Genomic DNA, 15,239 nt, shown 5'->3' on the forward strand with positions numbered 1-15,239 from the left:
AAACTTGGCACGTCAAAGACCAGGAAGTACCCGCTAGTAAATAATACATTTTTGAATAGCAAACTCATTAAAAAAAAAAACAAATTGAGCAGATTTTAATCATCCATCTGGTATGTGTAATAATATAACTTATCAGCTCTCATCCATACTATCTCGAACTCAACGTCTAAAGAGAAATTATTTATTTATATTTGAACATCTAAAGCTGATGCCAAGGAAAAAGGTTTTAATCATTACATTTTTGACACCAAATTCCATACATGAGTGGGGAATCTACAAAAAAAGCATATAAAAAATGTTCACTTAACCGAATACATTTATACAACTGTTTACCTCCAATTTACCACAGTTGCGGGTGGACTTTGTAAAAATCGCTGAAACACAAATTCTTTAAGTTTTTAAATTGAGATTTACAAAAATGGTTGAAGCTAATAGGGTAAAACTAAATACTCCCCTAAAAATATCTTTGACTAGCGTTTTGTTCGTAGAATCTTGGATGCTGTGAAAAATGTGATACATGTATCATATGTTTTTTCAAAAGATCCTTGGAAATTAATTTGAATGCGAAACTTCACTCAACAAATTTTTGATTTCGATGAATCTGAACCTATTTTCACACACCTACGATAAATTATATGAGTTTATATAATAATGAGCAAAAACTGCTGAATGTAGAATCGGTTTCGCCTTATTTATAATTCGACAATTGACTATCATAAACTTCCTAAGCCTAAATTAAGCTGTTGGCGCAGATCCGCGCATTGATCTAAAAAATGAAAATGAAACATGAAGTCTAGTGCAAATTAGGTGTAACACTCGCTATGGAACGAATTCGCCTCGCTTCGCCGTCTTAGCGTAATGTAGGCTTAAGTTCAGTTGTCGAGTTATATCAATGCGATACGCACTAAACCGCATGTAAATCTTTAAAAGCCACCACAAGTTTTAATTTGTTTAATTTTATAAACTTATATAAATTTTAATGGCGCCCCCGAGTAGACTCTTTTAAGAGATAATTGTGTGTTAAAAACAAATTCAAGTGGTTTAACTGCAAAGCTGTGGCTCGCGAGTGAGTTGAAAATAAAAATAAATTCGCGTCGGCTGGAAATAATAAATCTGTCATACTGCCATCGTTGGAGAATGCCAAGGAAAGTAGCTTCCAAAGTGGAACGTCCGGAACAGCAGGTACTGTGCTAAAAATTGAAAGAACAACTCTATTGGTTTGGTTGCGCTAATGAAGCCAACTCTTTTAATTCTTGGCACATATGTGAAGTAGTTGAGCATAATTAAAATTTGCATGCACTTACTAACCGCTTTAGATATTCCTACATATAATTTAGTACTTGTGCGAATTAGTGCTTCTGTGCGAATGATAATTAGTGTCAAAAATTAATTGTCACTACAATTTCATTTCAGTTAGCTCTGTCGTTCCCCTCTTCTTGCCGTCACTCGCAACCACTGTAAATTATACAGTTGTCCGAGACCAAGCGCTTGAATATAAGTGCAGTACACGCATATATCTACACGTACAAAGCAAACCGCATTGTGGTTAGTGGCTGTGCAATTGTTTTTGTCTGCATTTTTCGTTGGCGCGTTTCGGTCAAGAGACGCTCGCTCCCCTACGTTTTTGATCAGGTATATCAGTTTTTGAATTCGTTTGGCAAATTCGATTTTTATTTAAATTAATAATTATTAAATCGAATTTAGAGTCAAATATACTACCAAGGAAAGTTTTGACGATTCAGAAGAGGAACGCAATATGTCCGTTAAATCATAATTAGTTTAAATGATCAAATAATAAAGGGTACATTAAACCTTGAGTCTACAGAGTTAGAATGTGGATTAGAAAGGCTGGACTCACATATAGAGCTCAAAAAACTTTATATAATGACAAAGGCTCGTCTTAGGTCCGTTATCAAGACATAAAGTCCTGCAACGCATATAGGCATGCCTGTTGCGGCTCCACGCACACGTCTTCCGCATCTGGCACTTCCCAAGTTTACAGGAAAATACTACGAGCTTAAGAATTTTATTAGCCTGTTCGAAACTCTTGTTCATAACGATCATGCGATCCCGAGCATAGAGAAATTCAGTCATCTGATCTCATGTCTCTCAGGTGAAGCTCTAGGCACTGTTATAGCGTTTCAAGTCACAGAGGACAATTATTTAAAAGCATTGGACAGCCTAAAAAGAGTATACGACAATGAATGTCTAATATTTAAAAAAATTATTTCGGCTCTCTTTAGCCTGCCAAAAGTAACGCAGCCTGCTGTGGCATTATTGAGGTCAATGATTGACACTGCCTCCGCCATCTATGGCTCACTCCTGTCAATAGGTGATGACAAACAGATTATGACACCTTTCTGCTGAAGAATCAGCCAAAGCTTCGTCCGATGGCCCGAAGCCACAGTAAAAGGCTGTTTCCAAAAACAAAAAGCGAGGTTCGTTTTCGTGTTCTGTGGATAGTGGAAAAAACGATCAAGTGACCCCAATTGTTTTTATTTCGGTTCCGAAGGCCATCGATATTGAATTGCGTAGCATATGCAACCTTATCAGTACAGCAGCGATTTGAGTTCGCTAAGGCGGCTTCTTTATGCATCAATTGCCTTCGGAAGGGGCACACTGTTGCCAAATGTCAGGCAAACAAGTGTAAAGTATGTAGTCGTTCTTATAACACACTGTCGCATAGATACCATGCCGTTTCTAACACTCGAGTGTTACCACCACCCTTTGACTCCGCACAGGACAAACCATCGATTTCACATGCTATGCATGCGAATGTGTCTGATAGTTTAATCCTAGCTACCGCAGTCGTTAGCGTTAAAACGGGAAGTGGCGAGTTCGTTTTGGCTAGAGCTTTACTCGATTCTGCATCACAAATTAATTTTGTATCAGACGAGCTAGCACAACGATTGCAGCTGCGTAGAGAAGAGGCCATTATCAGCTTACTTGGGATTGCTCAATGCAATACTCAAGTAAGAAAAAGATTCATACAGTGGTAAAGTCGCGAGTCAAAGGCAGTGAGTTCTCATTATTTTGTGGATTTTGAAGACCATTTCGAGTTACAGCCTGACCATACGGTCGATGTCAGTGGTTCTGTCTGTCAGTCAGATCGGTTGGATTGTATCAGGGCGTTAAGTTAAGCCATGAGAAGACTCATGCTGTTAATCTGAGTTGCCAAGATGAGTCTTATACCTCGATAGTGGCGATTGCCTCAATTGCCAAAAAGGTCCGAACGGTTGAGCCCAGATATGTTAGAGCCACTTTCAAGATAATTTCGAAATACTGCCGTCAGGTCGATTTAAAGTAAGACTGCCATTTAATTCAGATCCCAATCAGCTTGGGAGCTCCATCAAGGTTGCGACGTTTTTTGTCGCTTGATAGACGCTTGTCTCGAGATCCCGAGCTTAAGCGCATGACCTTGGAATTCATGGACGAATATTTAACTGAAGGTCACATATCTGAAAAGAAGATCAGATCCCAAGTACTCCACACTACTTCATTCCGCATCAGCGTGTTTTAAGACCACAAAGCACATCGACGAAGTTTCGCGTTGTTTTCGACGCGTCCTGCCGGATAATGTCTCAAATTGCGTTGAATGACCTTCTATAGGTTGGACCGACCATTCAAAAAGAGCAGCACTCGACTTTGCTTTGATTTCGACTCCACAAATATGCGTTGACAGCTGACATCAAAAAGATGTATAGGCAGGTCATGGTGCATGAAGAAGATCCAGATTTCAAGCTTGTAGTGTGGAGACAGAACCCATCTGACTCTTTGAGGTCCTTCTTTTTGATCATCGACTTTTATGTCGATGATTAACTAACTGGTGCTGCATGCGTAGAGAATCTTCAGATAGGTTTTGATAAACTACGGTGGTGAAGCGAGGCAAATTCACTCCCAGAACAAGAGCTTTATTGCGTACGCTAGACTTAAACATTTGTATCCATTTTATTATTACTGTCGCAGGTCTGTGCCAACACCGGCCACCATGAAACGCTTGGGAGCTTCGGGTAGCCGTGCCAATTTGTGGATCGGCTGGATTGTCCTAGGCGATGACGACCAACTCTCCCGCGACGACGTTTGGCAAGCGATGGAGCCACTTGGTCCACCCTTGAAATCCGAGAATATACTCCATTGACCATCGGCGGCAGAACTATTACTTGAGCAACGAGACAGTTCGCTATGGATTTAAGCAGGTGAGACCCTGTAGGACCAGTGTTCCCTCTTCCGGCCGAGACTTCCATGGGTGTTAGAGCCTCCCCATCGCGTAGCTCCCCTCTTTTTGTTCGCAGGGGTCTGGAAGTGAGGACGGCCACCACAGCGACAAGAGTCGTCTGCTGTTTTTCCACCCTAAGCCCAACTGACACTAGATTTCCACATTTTTATCCCTTTTATTACTTGGGGGCTTCATTAGATATGTTGCCGAGCCAATTTGTGAATCGGCATTTTAAAGTTTCCGCCACTGGCCGTGCTCAGTTCAGCCACGCTAACGACGCCGTCCTCTCTTGTATGGACCACCGTCGATCTGCCGAACAGCCACTGCTGGGGCGGCAGATTGTCTTCGGCGACGACCACCAGCTCTCCCACGACGATGTTTGACAGGCGATGGGGCCACTTGGTCCATGCTTGGATTCCGAGAATACACTCCTTTGACCATCGCCGCCATAATTGTTGCTTGAGCAACGAGACAGCTCGCCAACGATTCAAACAGGTGAGACACCAAAGGTTCGTAATCCTCTCTGCCGGTAGAGACCTTAATGGGCCTTAGCAGCAGGCTGCCAACCGTCCGTAGGAGTAGGTGCTTTGCACACTTCACAGCTGCCTCCCACAGACCCCCGAAGTGCGGAGCTCTTGGCGGTATGAACGCAAATTCACATCCGCTTTTTAATGTGAATTCGCGAATTGCGTCTGCTTCTTCCTCGATTCGAGCTGGCAACTCAAGGCACTGACGAATTGTTCCTATGAAGTTCGTCGCGTTGTCGCAGTGGACGCTCTGTGGGACTCCCCGAAGGCCGACGAACCTTTGAAAGCCATTCAAAATGTATTAGTGGATAAGTCAGATACTAGTTCTAAGTGAACCGCTTTGGAGGCGAAGCAAACAAACAGTGCTATGTACGATTTATACGTAGGCTTTCCCCGCATTCAAAAAGTCGTGCTAATTGGGCCACAAAAATCGACGCAACAGATATAAAATGGGCGAAGCGCTCAGAGTCGATCTGCTGGTAAATTTTGCATAATTTGTGTTAGCAAATGTAGGCATTTAAAGAAACGGATGCATGTTCTTACTGCCTGACGACAGACCTGTTGAGCATTGATTAGCTCAAGTAGCTAACGAAGAAGACTCAAAACTGCTCTTGGACCAGAATGATAATCCTACAAATGCAGGTATCCAATCAAGCTTCTAGCAAATTGCAAAAGAGGAGCATTTGCTAGTCGTCCCCCTACTCTAAACAACAAAAAAGTGCACCAAAATCCATTTTTCTCATATATAAACGAATTGAGACTCTGCAGGCTTTGACCTACCCGTTTGCCCTTTTGAACTCTATCTATGTCATCTTTAAATTCAACTCGTTGGATGACTTCAACTATTTTCTCAAAAGCATCTTTCTGATCGAATGGCGATTTTCACATTTTTGAATGAAGCGGAACACGTAAGCAAACACTCTCAGAAGCCTGGTATGCGATGAGAAACAATCGATAGTTTCTGGTCGGTCTGCCATATCTGCTAGTCCAACAAGCTGTTTTGCGTACTTCTACAGTTCGCATCTTATCTGTCATTCAGATACTGGCTTACATGCCAGGATTCTCATGGCTCCTTTAAAAATGAAGGCCCATCGAACCACATTGACGCAAGTAATTCATCAACATCGCAGCCGCAAACAATATCTGCTGGGTTTTGCTTAGTAAGTACGTGGCAACATTCAGCTTTCTCTGTTCTCGATTGGTGAAGTTGGCTTTGTAAACACATATCGTAATATCTTTATCCGTTGCAACTGAATCAAACTCTGAGGGATAAATTTATCCCAGTCTGAATTGTGAAGTAGGATTTTTGCCTAGATTATTAGAGGGCTTAACAGGCCAATCGAATCAATTAGCCGTGATATCACCGAGAGAATGCTCCGTTTTGTTGATGTAAAACCCATGTATGAATGGTCTATCTTGAATTAAAAACTATCTTCATTCGGCACACCAAGTGTTTTGGATGTGTCAGACTCTAAAATCGTTATCGGCTTGGCTGGGGAGATCTACGAAAATTCAAGTTAGTTCGAAACCTACGCTTTCAAGTATTTGCGACACTTCAGACTTAATCGTCTGAAGGTTTTCTACGCATGCAGCCCCAGACAGTAAATCATCGACATAAAAGTCATGTCTGATAACGTCAGCAGGTTTGGAGTGTGATAACTCGCTCATCGCACTAAGCTTTGTTTAACACCGGATTGCCAAATATGGGGTAGGCGCTGTACCGTAAGTTACAGTGAAGGACCTGAAGGACCTCAAAGACTCAGATGGGTTCATGCTTCATGCACCTCATCGTGCGTATACATATTTTGATATCAGCTGTCAATGCATATTTGTGTAGTCTAAATCGAAGAAGAGTCGAATATAGCTCCTATTGAATGGTCAGTCCAACTATAAGAGGGCCATTGAACGGAGTTTGTAGCGATGTCCGACAGGTCGCGGTGAAAACAACGCGCGACTTCGTCGATGTGCTTTGTAGTCTTAGAATACACTGATGCGGAATGAAGTAGTGTGGAGTACTTGGAAATAGTTCTTCTTGATCATCGCTGAGGTCACCTAAGTTGGACGGAAAAAATTTCTAGTTGGCAAGCAGGAATGGATTCTTATTTTGTTTTCCTAATTTTCGGAAAATTTGAGCATAATACGCACTTTAGTTGGTGTCCAATTGCGCAGTGACGGAATGCACTCTAACTTGCTTATTCATCTCTTAATAGAGCAAGATTCCTCTGTTCGAATACGCGTTTTTTAATTTTTGGGAAAACAGTTTTAAGATACACCAAATGTATCCACATATTGTCCAAGTTTTAGATCAGCTCTAGTTTGACTTGCAGTTGTGGCAATATTTTGTCATACACGTTCACTGGAGGCGCATTTTGAATATTATGATTTCTCAAAGTATGTTTTTTCGATTTTACTATCCGAAAAATTGCTAAAATCGATACGAATCTTTCAAGAGGAGTATAACCGATGCGCGATGTGCGGTATAAGCACACGTTTTCTTTAATAACGTCTGTATTTTTTAAACGATCGTAATGTCATCCTCGGCAGTAGATTTTACTGTGCTATATAATATTTCTTAAAAAGACATCACTAAAAGTGTGGCCAAATTTGGTGTGTAGTTGCAGTTAATTTACTTATTTAAATTATAGCTAAGGGTAGCGTAACTTATAAAATTAAGGATACTTGAAATAGTGTTCTGAAAGCTACATGTAAAATTTGATGACCTTAGTTCTGAAAACCTAAAAGATTTTCTCATAAGCACTACTGATGATTGATCAAGAATATATATATCTTTTGGGGTCGGAGATGCTTGTTACATACATTTGCATTACCGAATTTTTCTATTTTAAGAAAAATATTTCCCCACAGCAGACAACAAAAAATTTAATTATTTCATTTACATCACTTAATTTGTTATTAAATAAAAATAACACAGATTCTTCTCAGTCTGCCTAACTGGACGAAAAAATACATGATACGCCGCCGGCACCAAAGGGCTTACCAAAAAACCGAAGGGAACGCAAACCCATTGAAGAAAATATCTCTGTCTATCGACAAATTAATTCTACTTGTGAGCACATTCAGATTTAGATTTGGGGTTTTCGCAAAGCTATGCAGTGAGAACGACATGCACATCAGTGCAGTGAGCAATGAGTGAGAGCGAGGCACACTCTTCACATGCATACACACATATGTCTCTGGGATATAAGGAATTCAAAACTATCATACATATATTAAGTCCCGGCCTTCGGCATCCATTTTCAGTAGTCTTACTCTTTCTGGGCGTAACACAATGGTCACAAGCACTTATGGGGAATACGATTATTCCTCGACTTAAAGCCTATACATTGTATGTATAGTGGTTCAAGTCCAGATTCTAGGTCTTATAGGATAGATGCATTCGTATATGTTATACTTACGAACAAACAAAGAGCCAGACATGGCTAGATACACTTTACTATTGATTCTGAGTAACAATATAGATATATACTATATGAGGTCGGAGATGTTTTCTTCTATCAGTTGCATACACTCACACTAAACCATTATTACTCTTAGAATCATTCTCAATGGGTACAGGATATTAAATGCAAAGAAATTGTTGAGGATGCGGTTTACAATACGGTGAACCTTCATATCCACATTATGGCGTCCTCGGAACCCAATGTGGTAGTGCGTAGTCATATGGGTCAGCATCCAGAAAACGAGATAGAATACCTTTTAAAAGGTGGCCTATAGAAGGCCGGATGTATGGGTCCCTATCTATGCACCAAGCCGAGCAGGGGCCTTTTCAATGGAGACAAAAATCGACAAAAGATGGAAATTTAAATTCGCATTACGTCCTCCTCCATCGATCGGATAATAGAAGGGTTTCCAAAGTTCAGTGTATACCTGGATGGTGTTGAACGCTTTTCCTGGCTAGTCAGCCAAAGAACTAATGTTGGGCGTTTCAGTGAGCGCCCAGAAGGAAATAGAATCCCAAAGGATTAGAGAACAAGATCATTCCCCTGGTCTCCAGCAGGAATGAAGGTCGGGAGGGCTGAAGTCGGTCAAGTCGGCAGGGTCAGCAAAGGTGAAAATACAAGTGTTAGTAGCGAAGAACACGGCAACAGTCCGTAGATGCGGATAATCACGGTGGGCGGGAAGGTGAAATGAATTACCGAGAAGATGATGACTGACCGCCGAGGCGGTAAAACGGGTGGTTGCCTCAATGGACACCATATCCAAGAAAGCGAAAAGAAGAGCGCTTGTTGAAGTAATTTTCGGGCAAAAAATGTTATAAATATCCTGGCCCTTACGGAGATGTTCGACCTCCATGGACTAACGAATAAGGCCGTTGGCGTTCCAAATATTTATGTAAAGTTCAGAATCACACATGAAGCGGGCGCAACGACGTGGAGACAGCGACGAGATCACTACACTGCATCATCTCTAAGGTCGAATGTCTGTTAGGATATGATTCTCGACAACATGTGGTCACAATGCAAAAGAAACTTATCAACCGCAGCCGGGTATGTTGATGCGCTGAGTTCCTGCTGTCTATAGCTCGTCGATAAAACTGAGAAGTCTGCCTAGAACAAGCCAAATTATCAATTAGTTCTTTGGACCAACCTAAACCATACCTGTAAATTTATATCTCTCCTCTTCTCTTGAAGACGAAAGAACAATAAGGGGCCCTTCAAATCAAGTGTGCGCGGCAGAAAAAAACAAGTAAGAAGTTCTTGTCGGGAGCTCCCGACTACGGAATACCCTGAACCCTCTTATTCCAACACCAAATAAATTAAAAAAAAAAAAAGTTCCCTTGGCAGGGTTCGAATTCGCAACTGACCGCATTACTTACTGTCGACTCTACTCAACAGCCACACCAGCAAACAAAAAAAAAACTTTCAACCACTTGCTATGCCTCTATTTAGCAGACACACCAATAATTAAGTACTTTTGAGAAAAAAAAACAAACTAAAATAGCATTAAAGAAAAAAGTCGCAATTACCATGCTGTTTGAATGAGAAGCAGACGCGCATGAATGTTCAAAAATTCTTGAAGTATTCGCTAGCTGTCCCATCCAATTGCGCAGTTACATATAACTTTGGTTTCTTCTCAACCGATCTTTATGAAATTTTCTACAGTATATCTTATTGTACCATACAATTGCATTAAAATTGTGGCTTAGATTGGTTGGCAATATCAGTTGGGTTATTAACATGATTTATAGTCTGCGGTGTGTGCGGGAGGTGGCGATAGGTATAAAATGAATGATACTTTATATATATATATAATATTCTAAAAACAACATATCAAGTTTGGTGACTCTAGCTCTTAATATTTACCAAAATTGCTAAAAAAAACAGGATGTCGATATCGATTTTTATCGATTGCTTGGAAACGGAGTTAGTTATCGATTATCGGAAACAAACTCGATCTGCGCAGGCACTAGGAGGACCCACATTTACATTTCAGGTCTCTAGCTCATATAGGTTCTGAGATCCTTGCGATCATACATACGGACGGACGGACAGACGGACATGGCTATATCGACTCGGCTATAGATGCTGATCATGAATATATATACTTTATGGGGTCGGAGATGCTTCCTTCTGCATGTTACATATATTTGCATTTTGCACAAATACAGTATACCCTTTTTACCCATTTTCAATGGGTTCAGCGTATAAAAGAAGCTTAATTAATACAGAACACTTATACCAAACATTAATGTCAAGAAACGGATCTTTGATTTCGGAACACCCACAAAGATTATAAATTAGAATTTTAGAACCTAATGATTAACAAACATAACATAACATAATCAGGGAGCGGTTTATGAACATAACCATTCGTGACTTGATGGAAGTTTTCCAACTCATGGTTCTATTAAATAACATTAAAAAACAAGTAAGAGGTTCTAGTCGGGAGCTCCCGACTAGGGGTACCTTGAACCAAATTATTCCAACACCAAATAAATTAATAAACAAGTGAGAGGTTCTAGTCGGGAGCTCCCGACTAGGGGATACCCCGAACCCTCTTCTTCCAACATCAAATGTATATATATTCTAATCCATCTCGAGTTACGGTATATTTCACCTTACCTTCGATGAAGAGGTCTTGATGAATGGTTCTTTGTAACATAGCTTAAAGAGTTATTTGATCAAATCTGCTGTTCAATCGGCGTCAACTCTGTTACTTACAAAGACTGAGTATAGAGAATGTGCGGTACATTGGCGAAACGGTATATAATTGATTATCTTGATTGCCCGCGTCTATCTTTTCGGTAAATTTCTCCCTTTTATTTTACTGCTTCTCTCGAGCTCGAAAGCAGCTAAAGCTTAAATTGATTACAGAAGAGACTTGTCGCTACTAAATATGAGCAAACGACAAAAGCAACGATCAACAGTGCCTTTAATAGTAGTTGCAAGACTTTGACAGACTTTGCAAGACTTGCAACAAATTAATTCGAACTACTTGTGTGCAGCAAAATTCAAAGCAGCTTACAAAGAATGCGCAAACATTATTTGCTCTTATGCTGTAATTGGGCAGCAAACACAGCGTAAGACTTTAGTCGCAGTCTGAAGCACAGCGACTCTGGATACCCCATCGGATCGCGTGATCAGCTCTAGCACTCTAGCTAGTGGCCACTTTAGCTGCGGTAGATACTCGTCCTTTACAAGGACGACATAGTTAATGAAGAGTCCTGGCTGAGGAGTGCTGTTGAAGAAGCGTTAAATATTCTCCGCGCCAACGGGCCCAAAATACTTTTTAGAGAAATGTGATGAGCTGCAATTTGTTTAGCCGATTGAAATTAAACTGTCTTAGATCAGGCTCAATGTATGACAAAGATGGCGATGTACCTAGGAAGTGTGCGGGTGTCTAGACTTCAAGATCAACTGGGTGCTCTGAAAGTGGAAGTAATGGTCGAGAATTAATAATTGACGTAATGTAGCAGACGAGCGCGTGCAGAGCGGGTCTCTAACGAAGCACGCATAAGTAGCATGTCGTGCCAGCGGCTCCGGGCATGGAATGCTGGACATTGACGGAAGGTATACGAAAACTCAACAACAACTGATACAGTATACAACATCACCACAGCGGGGAAATCAACGTACAGCCCTGAACAATGATGAAACAGTGAGTACGGACTTGTGGACTATAGTCTTAATTAAAGGAAGGGTGGTACTTAAAGATAATGTGAGGTTGCTTAAATATTTTCTCAGGAACTGGACTATCCAACTAGTTGTCAAGATGACAACGGCCTAATTAACGCACTACTTTAACATGGGTTACATTCCGGCTATGAACAGAGACATATAAAGAAGGAATTTCAATATTTAAAGCACTCGACTTTATAGGAAAAACAGGAAACTTAAGGTATAATAATAATATGTCACATTATGATGCCAACAATAAATATCCACAATCTGCACGCTAGAAGATAAAATCTTTGATGACTTTGAAATATAAACATGTAAGAGGTTCTAGACGGGAGCTCCCGACTAGGGGATACCCTCTACCCTCTGCTTCCAATACCAAATGCAAATATATATACATTCTAGGAGCTACATGTTAAGTTTTTTTCGATTTTATCGGAAACGGGGCAGGTTGTCGATTATCGGAAACAAAGTCGATCTGCGGAGGCGCAGGCATCGCCGACAACTTTGCGACCATAAAGAGATCGACTCGGCATGGATAGCGTTTACCAAGCCACAATCAGGACCAAAACCCTTATCCATTGAGGAATATTGGGCAAGGCAACCAGCGGCCAGAGCAGCAGCAGCATCAGCGCAAAAGGCTGAGGAGGGAAACTAGTGGCAATACCCATTGCTAAGGCCCCAAAAAGACAAGGATTCCAGAGGACCAGACCTCAGAAGGAGAGACGAGCCCTCGGGTTATCAGAAATCCTCCACCAAGGCTACAAATAGGTGCGATCGACCATCTGATAAAAAACAAGTAAGATGTTGCATCCTCTCCTCCCTCCTCTTATTCCAACGCCAAAATGCAGTTCGCGCAACGCGCTCGTTTGAAGTAATAAAGATAAATTAACAAAAAAAAAAGTCCCTTGGCGAGTGGTATTGGATGCACGTGCGGCATTTTAGGGTCGACAGCTGGATGCAACTGCGGCATGCCCTCTTGGACAGGTTCCGGGGCTACCAGACGGAACACGATGTGATGCAGAAGCTACAACGAGAGCAACAGGCCAGCGAAGGGGTGGATGATTATATCCACCACATGCTTCAACTCGTCGCGCGATTCCAAAAGCCGCTGAGAGACCGCGAGTTGGTGAAGATTATAAAGCTCTGCGTGGTGATGTTGCATTTGACGTTATCGGCAGCACCAAGGGCTTACTTAGTTGGTTGCGTGCGATATTATCGGCCACTCCGATAGCTTTTTGTCATATGGTCAGAGTATGCGGGGTGAAGCTGGGCCCACGGCGGAGCCCAAATTTTGAGGGGTGGCAGCGCCAGACTTGTGATCCACGGCGCCAAAAGCGACGATTGCTATTGGCCGCCCGGTTCGCTCTTATAGAGACTATGAGGAGAGACTATGAGATCGCATGCCCTTGGCCGTCATTTGGGCCATTGACCCAAAAAAATGCAGCTGTGCAGATGGGCAGCAACGGTGCCCGCCTCGCCAATGTATGCTTGTGCCGAAATTCGGCACCGATGATGTTGCTGCCCAAATGTAAAGAGAGCTCGACTTTGTCAGCGGTCCACAGCGGAGGTACCGGCTCGCAGTTAAAAATGTTTAAGTTGGATATTTTATTTTGCCGGCCACGGAGCATGTGCTTAACCAAAAAGAAAAAAAGAAAAAATCAAAGGGCAAACATTTGTTCATGACGGGCTTTCTTTATTAGTAATTGCTTAATCCTTATGTGCTAACGTATTGCGAAAGAAAAAAGTTAAAACTTAAATGCGACGAGATGAACCAAAAAAAAAAAAGGAGAAAAAGAAATAAAAATTAACGGCTCCGGCAACAGAGGGACCAGCTCCCGCACCAGAGAAGCCCACGAAACATACCAAAGGCCAGGATTCGGCTCAGCGGCGCACACCAGCCATATCCGCGACGCCGCTAGCCAAGCGTCGGCGCAACCCTGAAGGCGACGAGACGAGCCACCAACGATCGGACGCCAACAACGAAGAAGCGGCCACAGGCGAGGCCACGCCCACATCCTCCGAGTGAGTCCGTTCCATTTTGCCCATCCTTGTTCGAGCCCTTGGCAGATAAATGATGGAGACTCCTGACTGTACTCCCTGAAAAAGAGCAGATTTTTTTGTCGTTAAATTTATTTTTTTTGTGTTTATAAATTATATCTAGAGTGCGAACGGTGAGGGTGATGCATCTGCGCCTGTAAAATATAAAAATTTAAAATTAACACTTGCGCGAACTATGCTCACATACTTACCTAATTGGAATTACCCATTTACATCGCCCCTTACCACTCCCAGAGAGCTCTTTAGGTAGGGTAAGGTAGAGTTAAGCGATTTAATACAAATTTATATCACCTACCTGTTGCACGACTGATTATCGTGACATACCCAGTTTTACGTAGTTGTGTGGGCACATTGTTCCTAAATCGGCGCAACGATTGCCTCTAAATTGCCTCCGTGCGTGTTTCTTTTGCGGCGACTAGCAATATCTTTGTAGTAATTCGTCGCCTGTTCCATTTAGTGCTGTTAAAATAAAAAAAATCAATTCTGTAAGATAAAAGAAAAATTTAGGAATTAATACACTTTGTCCATAAGTATACATAAATGCAACATTAATACGCACCCGGGGATGAAATGTTCACGTGCCTGAATACTAATTCATCTGAATGGAGACCTCGTGCAAATTAGAAAGAAATGAAAGAAATATTAATGCCAATAGTTATAAAAATACACAAACCAGTATACGCACCTGTGAAGTTAACGAAATATCAAAATGATGAGATTCTAAATAGCTGCAAAGATAAATGACATAAGCGATGATTAATAATTTAATTAATAATTAATTGTTATAAATTTTAAGAAAACGCAACCAATTATACGCACATATTGAAAGAAAACATGTCCGGCTAAAGTAATATTGTTGGGGAGAGTGGGCACGATGGTCGACACGGGCTAATGTAGGCCATTTAGTGGCCAAAAAGTGGGGGACGAGTAGGTGATCGTCTCATGGTTAGGCGGGTACGTTGGGTCCGGAACCGGGGCCCAATCTGGAAGAGTAAGGTGGATATATAGTGTTTTTTGTTTTTGAGTGTCTCACCTTTGTTGTTTACATTTTCATTTTATTTATTTATTAATTTATTAAAGGTCGACAAACCGAGTGTCTTCCGCATTATTCAATAGGTTATACAATAGATAATAGAATTATATGCTAAAAGCCTAGTTAAAGAATACAATTTTCTAAAGAGCATCACCGACCGATGTCCCCTTTCCCCTTTTCACAGCTAATTTTGTCAGTGACGCTATTAGAGCCTACCTCTAAGCAGAAGGTTGTAAGTAGGAAAAAAGTGTTCTCAAGTAAAA

Source organism: Drosophila novamexicana, unplaced genomic scaffold, assembly GCF_003285875.2.
Source record: "Drosophila novamexicana strain 15010-1031.04,08,12 unplaced genomic scaffold, DnovRS2.1 tig00000434-arrow-pilon, whole genome shotgun sequence".
In the NCBI taxonomy this organism is placed as follows: Eukaryota; Metazoa; Arthropoda; class Insecta; order Diptera; family Drosophilidae; genus Drosophila; species Drosophila novamexicana.